At 42.6% G+C, this 17,309-nt stretch overlaps 1 long non-coding RNA gene across 1 annotated transcript in view; it reads left to right on the top strand.

The window, feature by feature from the left end:
• The window catches only part of LOC148405659 (uncharacterized), a 28,405-nt gene extending 11,385 nt beyond the window's left edge, over positions 1-17,020 (top strand). Inside the window, exons 2-3 of the long non-coding RNA XR_015864177.1 lie at positions 15,104-15,247; positions 16,929-17,020. This is a non-coding gene — a long non-coding RNA (uncharacterized LOC148405659). The remainder of the gene's footprint in view (positions 1-15,103; positions 15,248-16,928) is intronic.
• Positions 17,021-17,309: the final 289 nt, after the last annotated feature.

Below are 17,309 nucleotides of genomic sequence, written 5' to 3'. Positions count from 1 at the left end.
TGTTTGAGGTTGTATTGCTTCACCCCCCCCCTCTGCTCCCATCAACTTCTTATCCTGTAGTGTCCCAATCCTCCGATTAAAGGTAAATGGTAAATGGTAAATGGACTTTCACTTATATAGCGCTTTTCTACCTTTGGTACTCAAAGCGCTTTACACTAACTAGTCATTTACCTACTGATGACGCAGAATCAGGAGCAACTGGGGGTTCGGTGTCTTGCTCAAGGACACTTAGACATGGTCTTGATGGTCGGGGATCGAACCCACGGCCTTTCGGCTGGGAGACGACCACTCTACCACTAAGCCATGCCGCCCCAAAGGTAAAGTAAGGGATGTAAACACGAGACATTTTCGGACTCTAGTGAGAGCACTTCAGGACTTAGTAGGGTAGCATAATGATTCCAGAGGTATAACCAAAAGCAAATGTCCGCTACAGTGACCACAAATGAATAGGGTGAGTCTCAGGACGACAAGGGCATTTCATTACACAATCACTTGAGTTCTGATATTGGTTGCCGGTCTTGGTGACACATGTCACATCACTGAAAGGTTTCGAGCTACGCCCCTCCTTCCGCACGGTCATGATTTAGCTGTTCACCGAAATCTGACCCGCTTGATTATATTACCCTCTCACACGGCATGGATGCGATGAATACAAGCGTGTTGGTGAAATGTTGCAAACATCAGCAAAACCCACGTGGAGGATGAACGCCTGACGTGGCCAATAATCCATGCTAGTTATCCACATAGGTCGCATGTGTTCCAAAGGCGGCCTAAGTTAATACCTTAGGGTGTTCAATCACTTGGGCCGTCCTGGGATTTCCAGGGTCACGTCCAGCTTGTCTTATCAATCTATTGACACGGCGCCCGTGCCGCTGGTGGTTGCGCCGGTGTCGGAGACGTCCGGCGCTTCCGCCGCGGAGGAATACTAATAGGGATGCAGATAGCTTGGGCTTTGGCCGTCTCAGCAGACATCGATCCCCCTGCGGACTTCCAAGGTGGTGACAGATGGACTGTCACCTCTGAATGAGAGGAGATTGGGACACGTCCCTTCCCATCTTCCTCAGTCACTGCACTCCACTGCGTTTGGCTCCGAGTGGCTCTCCCCTTTCTCTCTCTCCCCCACGGCCCCTAGTTGGAGGGTCTCCCGCACACTCAAAAGGTTACAGCTTGAATCCCCGCACCTGCCATCTGTCATTTCCGGTGTCAACACTGACAGTAACTTGTCGATCTTTACTCTGGTAATTAATGAAATGAGGCAAAGGGGGGTTGTTTAGATCGCTATGACAAGTCTGTTCTGGGGAGAGCCGATAAGGTTTTAGTATGACTGCCTTGGAGTGGATCCACAAAATTTGGTGAGGAGGTGAAGAATTTGTTCTGTGTTTGGACTTTAGCTCTTAAATCTTCCTGAAAACTTCCTTCTACCTACTCCAATTATCAATACTATACGGTGGTGTCTTAGTTCTTCGTGTCAGTCTTTTTACGGGTGTCTGTCACATCTCAGATCGAAGTCATTTTTTACACGGATTGAGACGTCTCAAACAGGCGAGACTGCATTTTTGATCAAGAATGCTCAAGTTCATGTCAGTACTACAGTGAGACATTGCATAAATGTGTAAAGTCTTGGTTTTGTCACGGTTGCTTGACTCTGTAGTCTCTATAATATGTTAATCTCACTTGAGGTCTTGACAACACTACCAAACGTATAAATATGAAGGCTGTATAGTATATGGCATCGAGTCCTCCGTTTATATCTGGTAGTATGAGATCTTGATACAATCAGCAGGGATGACTCTTGCAGCACCAGCAGGATTTTTTTTTTTTTTTTATATCATGGAACCATTCGCAATTTGTTTCCTCTGACCTTAACTGCCAGCGTAGGACTTTGGGCCCTGAGAAGCATCAAACTGAGCCGACCAGGCAACAACAAAGAGGCTCCACTAAAAGTCTCCTAAATCACCTCTTGTACCGATTCTTATCCCCGGCATATCCCTTTGACCGTGTCTGCGTGGCGTGTGTGGGGTTTAGTGTTGGAAGGCGGACAATCTCGTTCTCTCATCTGAAACTTCAAATGAATTTCCTTATGAGAGCTTTTCTCAACTGGCTTGGATTACTGGATTAACGGCCACTCTAATTTTGGACAACGGTATCAAAAAAGTAATAAATCTCAACATGTCCAACCGTACCGTGAAAACGGGTGGACGCCAACCTTTTCAAATCACCCGCAGAGCGGTTTTAACTCCTCGGCCCTCACATCTACCAAAATCGCACTTATCAGCGGCTGTCTCCGGGACGCTATCGAGAGGAGCTATGCAAATGACCGGCGGAGAGAGGCCAGATCTAATCTTAAGGTTTACTCTAATTAAAAGTGATTTACTTTCCGCACCATCCCTGCAAGGGAGAGGTGCTTAAATGTCCTGCTCTCTGAGGAGATGGCATCCTCTAACTCAATTAGTTAGCACAAGATGCACTGGGATAAAGTTTACTCTGCGTAAAACTGCTTAACATGCAATAGCAAGCCAACGCGGCGATGCAACTCGCATTGAAGAATAGTCAAATGTCAAGGTGAAGGGGTTTTGCTTACTTCTCACGCCTCAAATAGCGTGACTGAGAATTTTATGCAAAACTACAATTCGTCCATAAAGTCGTTGCAGTATTAGGTATCGACTGATTGGTCAAACGCGCATCCCCATGCGGACCTTCGCTGATATAGGCACCATTTACCGCTGTCACCCAGCACCCCTCATCAGCAACACCACTTAGTGAATAAAGGTCAGGCAATCAGGCATCTGGAAGGACAGCTAATTTGTCATCCCTCGACAAACGTGTCAGAGTCCGATCTCGTCCGCCGGGCTTGATACCGCAACAAGCCGTAAAGGTTAAGAGATTCAAAGAACGCCACTTCCTCCCCTCCCCCCCCCCCGCTCGCGCCGTTTCCATCTCGACAAGCATCGGGTGGCAGAGCAGAAAATTCAATTTTGGATTTGATACCGTGAGAGTTACGGGGTTTCTCGGATCTAACTCGGAGGGGGTGTTTAAGCATGTCGTCCGCCGCCTCGCTCTGTTGAACCCGCTAAAATCGAGGCGTCGTCCCCTCGTACGTCGCCAACCAGCCGTTGACCCGGCAGGCCGAAGCCCGTCTTTATTATCGACCTGTGAGAATGTGAAACGAGCGTTGAAAATGCGCTGTTGTCGTGCACAAAACCATTAAATATGGATAGAGGTTTTAGCACCCGTGAGATGACGGCGTGTACCTTTTGATCGTTGCATTAAATAAATCTGTGTGCCCACCTCAGCAGCCCTTAGGTCTCCACTGCCATCCCGCCCTTTATTCCCCACCATTGACGAGAATACATCATGCAAATAAATCAGACAAGAAACAAACACAAGCAGAGCTTTCCCAGCCCAAAGGAAGAAGCTGCCGTATCTAATGAGCAGAGTGAAATCTGAATATTTATACCTTTTTGAGATTCACTCCTCCTGCCGCATTCCTGTGACACACTTGCGTCGTATTTTTGAGGCTGTAACACGTTAGAGGAAAATGTACCGAACCCGGGCACCGATAGCAAAAATAACGAGTAAAGTTTGTCCATCCGTAACGGTTTGTAACTGCACATCAGATGTCACAAGATGGCATAAGCACTTTTGTTTATTGTGCACACACTTTGCAAACTATGCGAATTGCATACTTTTTTTAAGGAATATATTTTATCCTTCACCACTCGAATTGTTCAGTGGCATCAGTTCTATCCATATACATACATAGTTTAAAGTTACTAACAGTCTGTCTTTGTAGCCTGTGACGTGATGATGACACTTTAAGCGGTGTCTACTGCCACCTACTGACTTGATGTGAAACACAAGTCAACAAAAAAAAAAAATTCTGTTTGCTGACATAATTTGACCGCCGCTCAATGGAATGTCGCAAAAAAAGCAGGAAAATCAATGAAATAAATCCAATTAAAATGCATCTCAAAAATCGGAATTATAATGGTTTTATATGGTCCAAAAATTGGACAATGATTATTTTTGTACACAAAAATCTCGCGCGTCCAGCTGCCAGAATCGTCGCATGTTGAACTTTTGCATGGTTTATTCATCTGCTGAAAATTTCAGCTCCCTAGTTGATCAACCCTGCCATTAAACGCCACAGAGATACATTATTTATCGTGCCTAAACAAACATTCTCAGACTAATTGAGTCAAACTTTATAATTTCGTGGCACAGTAGTTTGAAAGCGCTCACAAGCTCTCAGTATTCAATCCAGTCGCCGTATGTCACGTCAAGCCCGTTCTTTCGAAAGCATTCCAAACAAGAGAATCAACGGAATTGCAGAGTGATTATGCAGCAGTATGCCCGCAGAGGAGCGGCAGCCTGCTGGCGCTTGCTAAAACTCTAATGAGATTCCAGGTGGGCATTTGAAGGCAGGTGGCGTATTAAAAAAAACCCATAAAAGGGCGGACGGCGGGAAGGGCGTTTGGGACGGGCGAAGACGGCGGCGATAACAAGGAACAGCACGAGACAAGAGGGGTGTTGTTCGCGGGTCAAGTTGCCTGGGGGCTGGGGATTTAATGGAGTTGTGTACAAAAGAAAAAGAAGATGCGGGTTGTAGCGCTGGGAGGGAAGAAAACAGATGCTAGCTTGGCGCCGGCGCTTGTTCGATTTTAGCGCCGGCCTTCCAGAACCCTAACATGTTTATACAAGGGACTATTATGATTCCGAAAGTGCTAAGTAGCGCGACCGAAAGATGAAATTTGTCACGGCTTTGATGACACAGAAGTAACGCTGATGAGGATTCGATTCAAACTTACGTCATTGACGTGTGTACTTATCTCGCCGCCGATTATAGCAAATCTGCTCAAGTATTCAAACACAGGCCTGTGTGTTGAATTTTATGACAGAACGACAGTTTTATCCGTTTAATCCCATCATTCAAGGAGGAAACTCTTTGTCCTGGTTCGACCCCCGCCCAAAGGGTTGCGTAAAAATTCACGACTAAAATGAATTTTTGAGTGATAGAGCACGATTTGAGCGCCGATGACAACTGTTGAATTTGTTCGTTAATCTGGGAAAATCATCAAACTATGATTAGTCAAAACGCTCGAAATTGTCTGGCAGTTTTTCTTTTTTAAAAATGGCTTTCACTAAGAACCTTAAAATGGCTCTTTGTGACTGTCAATGGCAGCGAATGACTTTTAAAAAAAAAGTTGCGGCATTCGGTGTGATCCCATCTTAAAATCCGTGCGGTTTTTCATGAATATGGAGAGCCGATTCACGAAACGATTCCTATTTTTTTTTTAAAGCATGTTCAACGGCAAAAACTAATTTGGATATCGGTTTTAGCTATCAACGTTGTTGTTGCGTTTGTATCATGCATTTTTTAACAGCACCGTCACTTCTTGTGGGTTTTCCGTAACATGAGCGAAAAGTAAACGCGCTGGCAGTCAGTAGTGCAAAAAATTGTTGTATTTTTGGGAGGATTTTTTTATATTTAGGACTGAGTATTTTTTTTCATAGAAATATTTACTAGAGCTAGGATTTAACTGGCGTCATTGAGGATTTTTTTTGCTAGTCCGTCAGTTTCGACCCCCATCCTTCGCCACCTGTCCGTCGTTTTTGGACGTTTACCCAATAGAACGCGAATTGTATTTTTTCTGCTGTTTTTCATTTTCGCAGCTCACCCAGTTATGTCTTCCAATCGTGCGCCAAAGTTCGAATGAATGTGTTGAGCAAAATTGCGCAAAAATACGCTTTCATCCTTAATGGTAGGTGCTGCTTACTAATGCTCTAACGCTAGTTATTTCTGTATCGATCTATGCTAGCTTCCTATTTAGGCTGCGTTTACACTTCCATGCTGCCTAGTATATGTGGGTTGAAATATTTCCCAGAAATTTGTAAGAAACAATCGGAAATTTCACCAACCCTAACCCTATTCTGGTGTCTTCCAGGTAACTTAGCAAGAATTTGTAATCGGTTTGCCTTAATGAAGAACAGGAATGATTCCGTAAACAATAACAGTGACGCTCAGCCTCTGGCTACGGACATCCCGGCTAGCGATCGGCTCGGTGCGCTGCGTGGAACTCATTCGCATATCAGTGAGGATCAAAAGAAAACCAGCGTGGGTCCTCCCACATAACAATTGTGGTCCGTGCCAATTTAAGGGAATTTTGCGGCCACAGTTTGTGCGATTGCGGCGTCTCAATTTACTATATTAATTTTTGCGTACCGACGTTTGGACAAATCCAATAATCCCCTTAGAGAAGAATAAATTACGGCGCGGGAAAAAGAAACAAACCCTTAGGCATACAAGGGTCAGGCGCCATTTTTCATTCGGCCCTTTCCTCATCGGCGCTGGCGGGTAGAGCGAGTGAAGGAAATGGCATTTGGATGTATGTAACCTCTCACCCCGCTCGCGCCCCTCTTGACAAGGGGTGGCAGCTCCTTCTCATCTCTCTCAAGCGCCTCGTACATCACTCTCGCCTCTCGCTCACTTCGTCATCCCCCGAGGCTTGAAAGAGTGCTCCTCAATCCACTCCACAATAAACACGTCTATCACCCCTCCCTGCCGCCTAAGCCATTCAGGACCAATTGACACACGTGTAGTCGCTCCTCGTGATACGGACGGACTGATGACAGCAAGCCCCGCTCAAAAAAAACAAAAAAAAACATCCTTTCTCTTAATGCCGAATCCGTCCAGCTCAACCTGACTCAAAATGAAGGCTTGTGAAATACGCTGCTCATCTCGGCCACTTGGTGGCACTAGCGGCCAAAATCAACGAGGGCCAACTCGGTGTATATGAGCTGTGCGCATATCACGCCTGGAGAACGCCACACAACCGTGGAACGGAATCAAAATGAATCATTTGCTGCATTAATTTAATTAGAGGATGAAAATTCCAGCTACCGCGCGGCTTCGGAGGATGAGGGCCGCTTCAAACATCTCACGGGCCATGCTATCGAGTCAACCTACACAGCAGTCCCTCTCGAAATGATTTGATAGAATATTAAAAATCGTTCCTAGTGTAGAAGTATGATCTGCATAACACATTTCTTAAAAGACAGCAAAAGCTCACTCGGCTTAGTTTTTATGTATTATTACACCTAACCTGCTCAAAGTATTAAAGAAGAAAAAAAGTATTGTGCCATCTGTGTCCAGAGTACAAAGTTCTAAAGTAACATTTTTTGCGTGTTTTCTAGACATATTTTACTCAGCAGGTCCAGAAGAATATCATTTGAAAACAGAAGTTCATCAAACAAATTTTATGTTCAGTAGGTTTCAATTTTATTACTGTAAAAACTCAGATTCTCCCCCATGCTAGAATGGTTCAATCCAATTTATTTTGTGAACACATCTCTAAAATGAATAATAATAATTCATAATTAAGTTAATGATCTATTTTCTGAAGCGATCTCTACTGTAATCCTGAAACAGGACGCTTTGTGTTTAATATTTTTCTGTGAATATATATATATATATATATATACACACACACACACACACTTTCTGTGGTCAAATATTTATAATTTTTTTCAGACCAAGTCTGACACTTTGTATTGATTATTTTTGGTGAAAAAATGTGTATTAATAATTACATTTTTTCAGATTTCTTCTATGATCCAAAGGAGGGCAATTTAGGTTGATTATTTGTTTTGTAGACCAAGACAAGTGAAGTTTGAAAGGGTCTAAAGTTGAATAAATCAGACACTGATGGCAAAGTCTTTTTTTCAAACCCCAAATACTTTGCACTGGTTAAGGGTTACTTGGTTGAAAACATATTTCACAGGGGGTACATCACTAAAAAAAGATTGAGAACCACTGGTTTAAAGAACCGAAGGCATACAATAATTTCGTAAGTTGCTTCATGTTCCAATTGTTTTGCTCTTAATTTGAAAAGAAACATGATTATTAGGTTGGCTGGGACCCGCATGAACCCTGTTAAAATACTAGTTTACCCGTATATGAGACCCGTTGTTATACTTGGAAAATTAATGGGCGGGTAGATAAAATATAGATGTTTTTGCATTGGCATGGTTTTCTGCGCATTACATCAGGTGTGCCTAATGTTGTGTCCATTATGAACTGCACTTTGCTCACACCTGTCACAAAAAGGTTCTTTTCATACCCGGGCTCTTTTTACTTCCCCGGTTTTCATTTTGTTGCTGCAGCAATTAGGAGCCAAAGCCATTCGGAGCTCAGAGGGGAAGCCACTTTGTGATTCAGGTCATGTCTCCGCCTAAATGTCATTGGCCCGAGTGCAGCAGGTTAATTAAAGGCGGCGCTCGACGCGGTGGCCTGTTTCACCCAGATAGTCGGAAGAAAAAACCATTGGCCTGTCTTGAAATCTGATCAGGCATTTATTCATATTAATTGGCAAACTTATGCGCATGTATTCTGTATTGCGGCACGGCTATGGGATTCTGAAAGTGTGTTACTGATGAAAATATGCACACAGTAAGCTATTTCATTTATACACGTACTGATTTAGAATTCCGAATTAGTCCGGTGAAGATGAGGAACAGTTCTGTATGATAAAAGTGGAAGATTTGCGACCAGTTGGGTTACTTGCACACAGGCGGGATCCTTTGTTTACGTTTGTGAATCTCACCCTGCTTGAGAAAGAAACAAGAGCCGAAATAGAGGACACGTTTTGACTCCCGTTTTGACTCAGATTGTGTTCTTTGTCGCTGGTCTTTCTTAACGCTGCGTCGGTCCTGTGGGGTTATCAAACATGGTTGATCACGTGGGCTCTGTGCACAATTTCTGACTATTTTTTTTGCACTCAGTCCATAAAATCCGAAGAAAATAAGTTGTGAATTATGTTTTCTAGGCAAGAAAAAAATTCTTACCCCTTTGGCAGATTTTTTTTTGTTTAAAACGAGAAAATGTGCCATTTTTTTGTCTAGCACTTTTTGCAGTGTAACTAGAAAGAAAGAGAGGGAGAAACATTCAAAATTAAGAGCATTTAAAAGATTTGGGGGTATCCAAACACCCCATGAGACCAACGCAAGGTTAAATGACAACTCTGACAGTTACAATTACAGTACTTACTTTTGGTACTAGGTAGTAAATTTACCGTTATTCCCCAAATTTAAGCCCCCCCCTTCGCCCAAAATGAAGGCGAAAAGTATGGTTACGTCCTATAAACGTAAAAATTACTGTAACGGTATGAGCTAGGCATCAGTTGTGCTAGCAGCAAGTACCTGCTGTAGCTAACAGCAGCTCGTGTTAGCTGAGGTTGTTACAGCAGCATTTTCATTCAAAGAAGCAAGCAGGCTGAACCAATGCCCGAGTCCATCCTCAAGCGAGATCCTTTGTTTACGTTTGTGAATCTCACCCTGCTTGAGAAAGAAACAAGAGCCGAAATAGAGGACACGTTTTGACTCAGATTGTGTTTTTTGTCGCTGGTCTCTCTTAACGCTGCGCCGGTCCTGTGGGGTTATCAATCATGGTTGATCATGTGGGCTCTGTGCACAATTTCCCTCAGCTCGTGTTAGCTAAGGTTGTTACAGCAGTATTTGCATTCAAAGAAGCAAGCAGGCTGAACCAACGCCCGAGTCCATCCTCATTCACACACAGAAAAATGACTTATACACTGTAACATAAATACCAGAATTTGACCCCAAAATTAAGGGCGTTTCTTATACACGGTTGTATATTTGGGGAATTACGGCATTACTTTAATCAAGTCGTCAAATAGGTACTAAAGTAATTGATCAAATATGCCAGGAAGATAAAAGTCGCCTTAATGACTTGTCCCGCCGCACTCTAGGTAATAATCAGCGGCCGTTTGGCGCAATAGCGGGTAAATACTCCGGTGTGACTGGGTTGTCTCATCAGCGGGACTCTTGCGGCGGCGGCGGCCCCCGATAATCTTTCACTAATTTTTATTAAGTGGAAAGGAAAAGGGCAAGTCGTGGCAGCAGAGCACGCGCGACATAAATCAACCACCAGGGGGGCTGCGGTCATTATTCAAATCCATGCACTGCTTTGCTCGTTAAGGGAAACGGACGTGATGCCATATTAAACATGTCATCATGAGCAAACAGTGAAAGTAATATCATGGGAGATCCCGTTTTTTTTTTTTTTAATTTTCGCCGCGCACAAAAGTGGAAGCCCGAGGCAAAGTTTCCGTGTTGCGCCGGTCGTCTCGGAGAAGAAACTCCCCGGATAAGACAAATGGTCGAAATGACCTTTGAAAACATCACCATCTCTCAGCCGGCCCGAGAGAGCGCAAGAGCGGCGAGCTATTTCCATGGAGCGCCGAGTAAAAGTGGGTTCCCCAACTGTGCCGGATTTGTCTTTCTTCTCCCAATGCTTTCTGCTCCATTTACACCGGCCGAGTGCATTCGTCTTTGTCTCGGACTTGAAGCGAAGAGCGAGAAACAAAAGACTTTTGGAAAGTCTCTTCCAAACTATGAACATTTGTACCACAGCGCCGAAGCTCATTGAAGAAACGTTTCGCTTGTTTTAACTTTGCTTCAGATATTTATTTGCATTTCCATTTCAGACAAGGCGCAAAAGTGTTTCAGCGGTGACGGTTTAGATCATTAGCATAAAGGACAGCGGCAGTTGCTTTTTGATTTTTTTTTTTTTTACGCAGGTGTTTTGCGAATAGCGATCTTACAAATTTACAGAACCTTCCGGAAAGAAGGATGAAATAATCCAACTTGGATGGGGTTTTTATTGGGATTTTCTGTCGAATCAAGATGAAAGGTGCGGTAATCTTTAAGCCGTTTCAGTTTGATCATATTTTAACTTGAATGTACAATCAATTAAAACGACAACAGGTGATTAAAATTCGTTTTATTTTTGTTGCTAACGAGAGCCCAGTTATCGACTCTAAGGCATAAAATAAGGACAGAAAATGATTATATTTTTAAGATGATTTTATTAATGGTTTACATCATTTAATACTGACAGTTTTAATGTTTTAGGAGTGAACGACACTGTTAAGGTTAGTAAACGTGAATTCAAAAGACAAAGTCTAAACATTGTGATTATGATTATAATTATATGATCATGTACAAGACAGTACCGCGATTGAAATTTTTCCCGTTTAAAAATGTTACAGTGGAGTACTGTCAAAAATGAATTAAGATCTCTAATTAATGGAGCTAATTTATGTCATTTTAATCTCACCTAAAAGTTTCTTGTCAACGAATCATTAGAAAATAACTTTAAAATCAAACCTTGTTCATTTTGTCCATCACAGACATGTTGAGTTAAGTTTAGCGAAGAGCTTTGCTATGACTCGCTACGTTAGCGTCTTTGCTGTCATTAGCTATGCAGCTGGATGCTTCGCATTTATGTGGTAGGCTAATCTTTACGGAGGGCCAAAAGCGACAAAATTAAATGAATGAATGTACCATGAATTAAATAGAATTGCCATGAACTATGGAATTATGGGATTAAATAAATTTATTTATGGAATTAAATAAATCAATCCTTCTTTAAATCAATTATTCAAATTATTATAAATAAATAAATATATAATATATATATATATATATATATATATATATATATATATATATATATATATATATGTATTTATAAGTCATTCGTTTAATGATACATGTAATAAAATAGTTATTTAATGACACATTTATTTAATTACTTAATGGTATAGTCATTCATTTAATGATACATGTAATAAAATAGTTATTTAATGACACAATTATTTAATTACTTAATGGTATATCCATTCATTTCATTTTGCCACTTTTGGTCCTCCATAAAACTTAAGTTCTTTCTGTGGTAAGCATAGTTAGAGATGAAAAATTAGATTACCTCAGTCAAAAAAAAACAAAAAAACGTTTTAATTTACTGTAATCCGTTGAGCAGAATATTTTGACAACCTTACAATCAAAATTCTCATTTGAGGGACACAATGGGAAAGATGCGTAGTCGTGGATTGTACGTATAAAGTATTCTACATCCGCGTGTGCCTACTGACTCGCAGCCTGGTGTAGAAAAGGTTTTACTCACAGTTGGAAATGCTTATTTCTGGCTAAATGGCCACAACAGGGTGCCCCTTTTAAAATTCAAATGAACAACAACTCGGTAATGAAATGCGTCAGCGAGCTTGTGTGTTCGGAGGCTTCACAGAGGAGGCGAAGTCCAGTCCGCGCCATCACTCCAATTAGCCATGCAGGGTTTGGAATGTGTTTAACCTGAGCAGAGTTTAATCATGTCATTAACAAGACAGAGGGTGGGGGGGGGGGCAATTCTGCTGCAGGAAAAAAAAAAAAAAACAGTCTTTATTTGCGTGGCAAAGACATGGTTCGTGACCTCAAATTCAAGAAGAGCTTTGCCCACCTAGGGCATGTGTGTTTTATTTAGCCGCTCTGAATTCAAGTCTTATTACTGGCCGCATGTGTCAGCGCTAGCCCGCGCGTGCTCTCAGCTGATGACTTTTCAGCTCCGGTCCCACGCTCGACTTGTCTGCCGCCCGTCAACAAATCCCTCATCAAATAATCTTAGAGGACATAAGAGTTCGAAAGGGACGCATGGGATCGGGCAGCGATGGCGGGATTATAACCCGTCGCATTGTTGGGGCGCCGTTAGCCAAACACGCTCGAATCTTACTTGGTGGTAATCAACAGTGGAAGATAAAGATCAGCCATAGGCATTATTTTCCCTTCAGACTTGAAGAGTGACAGGCCCATTATGCGCCGTATGGGATTTATGCCATGATCATTTTTGATGGCCCGGACGTCCGTCATCGCCTGTAATGTTTTCTATGGTAATGACGCTTCCACTCTGCCTTTGGACCGCAAAGCTGCCTCGTGACTCCATCTTTTCTCCTGGAAAGTGATTGTTGACGGCTCCATTAAGAGGCGCAACAATATTTCCTCCGCGCTTGCGTTGTCAACCCGAGCGTATTTATGTCTTTGGCTCCGGTATGGGGATGGATTGAATTTACTTTCCTAGATGGGTGGCGGGTGATAGGAAATGACCTTGATACAACGTCCGGCCTATGAAACACAAACATACGTGACAGCGAGGACTCCAACTGAAATGAAAAAGCCGCCCTATGCATTCATTAGTGCTGTAAGCCCATCTGCGCTATCGCATGACAAAGTGCCTTGTTGTGCATTGTAAGTACAGTATCTTGATGGATCAGCTTGCATTAATCATGACCTTTCCAAAGGATGCCTTGCCACTAACTGGAATGCTTGTGTGGACTGTTTTTTTTTTGTTTGTTTTTCAGCGTTCATTTGAGACCACTGCACCAGGACACATAGCTACAGTGTACAGTGGGCTCCCGCTTTACGAGATTAATCCGTTCCGCGGTTGGGGTCGTAAGGCGAATTCGTCGTATGACGGGCAATCCAAACCTATGTTTAATAGCTAATGCGTTCAGAACCTCAGAAAATTGTACATATATATTAAAAATTGCTCACAAAATAGTATAGTAAGTGCTACGCATATATAATATACAGGAATACAATCAGAAAAAATCATAAATAAAAATATAGATAGGATTTATTCCCTAGTAAAGGTAGCCTACGCTAGGCTACCTTCGTATTTCTTGATTATCTCCAGATTCATTTCCTTATAAATCATCTTCTTCTCTATTTAACATCACTAGCAATCTTGGGACCCATGGCTAACCCTTTCAACTTTGAATTAAGCAGTAAAATGCACTATAAATACGCTTTTATAACCACTCACAATCGAACAAAGCTTTACCGTTCTGCCATTTTGAAACAAGTTAGGCCGACCAATAGCAGACCAGCATTGTAGTCACGCTTTGCATGGAAGTAGTTTTGCGGCAAAAGTAAATAAGTGAGATTACCTAAAAACTCCAGCAGATATAGGCTAAACAACACAAACCCAGTCAACCCCCTAGGGTCATGACAGTTGTTTTTGTCGCAAAGCTGGGAAAATACCTTGGAGGGGACAAAAAAACTCAGTATTCCACATCGCAACATGAAAATAGCGTAGGTCATGGACGTTGTAACACGGGGGTCCACTGTATCTTGTATTATAGCTATTGTGTAGCTACCTTGCAAGATGCTGAACAGGAAGTGCATAACGCAACAGCAGCATGGCTTTTACAACAAAACATAACACTAAACTTATATCATTTACTTACCTAATAAAGTCAAATAGGTAATTTTCTATAATATTCAGCCAAATGGGAATGCCTATTGTCTGTTTTTTGTGTGACTACCAATACTTCCAGGCAACAAATGTGAGAGGACCCCCCCCAAAGCTAAACATTTATCTGTTTCATACTTGGCTGACAGCTCCCTTTAACAATAGATGGGATGGATGTGACCCTCGGGGTTAGTATCTTTTGACACGTGTTTTTCACAGTGGGACTCGTGGCGGTAATTGCTTCCGAGGGGTCCCTAATCCCTTTTTACACTGCGCGTTGCACATCCAAAGCGGAAAACATGATTTATATTTGACACATGTCCTCTTTTCATCTTCGGTTTTTGTGACGATGTTGTTTATTTGGGCTAGCTCGGACTCTTGGGGAAGGAGAAATATTATTATTTTGGGTTGCTTCCCATGTTCAGTCGCTACACGGAAATTTATGTTTTGTTTCCATCAATGAGCGCAAAGATACAAGTCACACAATTCAAATTACAATTAATAATTGCCACACGAAGCCGGCGTCTCTTTTATTGCAGCTATAAACACTTGAGCATCATAAACACTTGAAATAAAATGTGAATATGCTGTGTTTTTCCCCGCTTTGACTCATCGTATAAAGCTGAATGCAAAGTGAAAACAATTTCTCGTCAATAAAATCATATTTCTGAGGTGAGAGCCGTTGAAACGGAGTCTGAAACCCACTTCAAGAAATACCAGAAACGGCAGAATTTAAAAACCGCTTCTTGCAGTTTCCCGGAATCTTCTTCAATCGTTCCTTGGTGCTAAAATTAGCGCGTAGTTTTTATCAGCGCGGTGAAGAATTTCCTCTCGAACTTGTTCGGAATGTGTGCAGGGCTTCAAAACACACCACAAGACCATCTTGACTGCTTGTGTTAGGCTGTGAATACTAAAACACGTTGCTTTGTTTGATGCCTCGTAGAGGACACAGCAACACATATTGAGAGCAGATCTTTTGTCTCTCTTTGTGGCTGACAGGTATGCAGGGATGCTCCTGCAGGGCCGCTGAAGAACGATCACGTCGGTAATAGTCGACGCGCCGCCGTATGGAAAAATTGACGATGAGCTGCGTGTGGTCCACATGGCTCCTAGGTGCATGGATTGTTCAAGAGGGCGCTGACCGTGAGTTGGAGTGGATATAACTATTCATTATTTATTATCTTCTAGAGAGGAACAAAAATTCCTCAGCTAACCAGTGAGCAAACGCGATTAACGTTGGCGCACTAACGTTTACCATTTAAATCCAGCAAACACTCGGTACCATTTAGTTCACAAATACATATAATGTTATATGTACATTATACATGTAATAGTGTCTTTAAAGTTACTTACAGACAATGCTTCAACACTATTCCAGGAGTAAACCTGAAAGTGAAGCTTCCTGTTAGCATCAACGAGGTTAATAACTTCCTGTTTATCATCTTCGTCTTGATGTACAGACTGTGCATACTTTTGCTCAAAAGTTTGACACCTAAAACTGTTTGAAGTAACATATTGTACAGTGGACCCCGGGTTACAGCGTTCCCCGGTTTACGTTTTTTCATCTTGCGATGTGGAATACTGAGGTTTTTCATCCCCTCTTTATGTTATTTTCCCCGCTTTGCGACAAAAGAAACTGTCACGACCCTAGGGGGTTGGCTGTATTTGTGTTGTTTTGTCAGGGTTTTTTAGGTAATTGCACTTATTTTCTGAAACCATCAATGGCTCCATGCAATGCGTCACTACAATGCTGGTCGGCCTAGACATTGCAAAATTTGAACATTGCTATTGTAACTTTGATTTAAATGAGAAATGATCCCAAACTTGTAATATCCTAAGCAATTTGGGGAGCCCTTCTATGTCGCCGCCATTGCAACACTGTGTACGTCTTCAAGAACGGTTCATGTACAAAATGGTGGTGAACACATGGTTCAGGCAGACCTTCCAGGCGGATACTTTTAGTCGATCTATTTTTAATTTCGACTAACCCTACTTGGTTGACTTTTTTGGTTACCCGGCCCTACGAATAACCTTCCCCCAGTCATCATTCCCCCCAATTGAGTGAGCAAATAAATGTATCCAACTTTCACCCAAGTTTTCATAGTTGACTCCAACTGATCAGCATCGGTCCTGCTATTCCACATAGGTCACTGCGACACAGTCACGCTAGGTTCGCTTCCAGAACAAAGCCATTGTTAAAGTTATTAATGACTGCACTCCGGGGTCGCACAAAGCCTGGGGATTTCTTTCATATTTCTGTGCAACACAAACAAAATCTTGAAAGTGGGGAGCAAAGAATCATTGTTCTTTTGCTCCCAGGCTCCCCCTACAGCACCTACAGGAAATGCGTGCTCGCCAACAAAACTCGTCTTCATTATCAGCAGGTTTTCCAGATGCGTTAATCCCAATCTCCATGTCCTGCTTATTTAATGGAAGCGTCAGAATTTCTTTACGAAACGCCCCAAACTATTTGCAAACTCATTGTGACTTTAGCTGCTCGACAATCCAATCTACAGCTTTGTTTGTCGCCTCCCTCTGCAAAGTTAGATTAATAAATGAGAATTCATTGGAAGGCATATCTGCGATTAAAGTGATGCGGTGGGGGGGTTGGAAAACAAAAGCATCTCCCTGACAATGCATGTTTTACAGCTCACCGACAGCCGCCGGAATTAAGTGATGCAAACACGCCAAATTGAATCAATTTGCCGCCTCTAAATGGATGTGATGCGCGGCGCCTGAACGCTCGAATGAATCCGAGAGAATTTCTGCGTTTAATAATGTTGTTTTTGTTTGCGCCTTTCTTGTCCTGGCTCGCTTGATGAAGCTTCCAGAAGATGGGGCGTGAAGAGGATATCAGATAACAAGGCTTTGGGAACGAAGCGACGGGCCGCGGCGGAGCGTCGCGACGGGGACGGCCGGGGCGGAGGTGAGTGGAGCGAGCGAACGGATAAGAGGCCATGCGGAAAATGCGTCACGCGAAACCATGCGTGGAATTGCCCAAAAACTCGAAATACGGGAGGGGCAACAGCTCTTTTTGACGGACACGCCTAAGCGCTTGCAGGTGTACTTGACGGATACAAAATACAGTAAAATTGAAATCATCCTATCATTGGCTAAAATAGCCAGGCACAAAAGGAAAACAAAACTTTACCCTTCGCTTTTCTTTTTTCTTGACATTGTCAGTTGCAGTTGATAATAATGGGAG

Source organism: Hippichthys cyanospilos, chromosome 22, assembly GCF_059441005.1.
Source record: "Hippichthys cyanospilos isolate Australia breed blue-spotted pipefish chromosome 22, RoL_Hcya_1.0, whole genome shotgun sequence".
In the NCBI taxonomy this organism is placed as follows: domain Eukaryota; kingdom Metazoa; phylum Chordata; class Actinopteri; order Syngnathiformes; family Syngnathidae; genus Hippichthys; species Hippichthys cyanospilos.
This window is presented reverse-complemented; position numbering and strand designations above follow the sequence as displayed.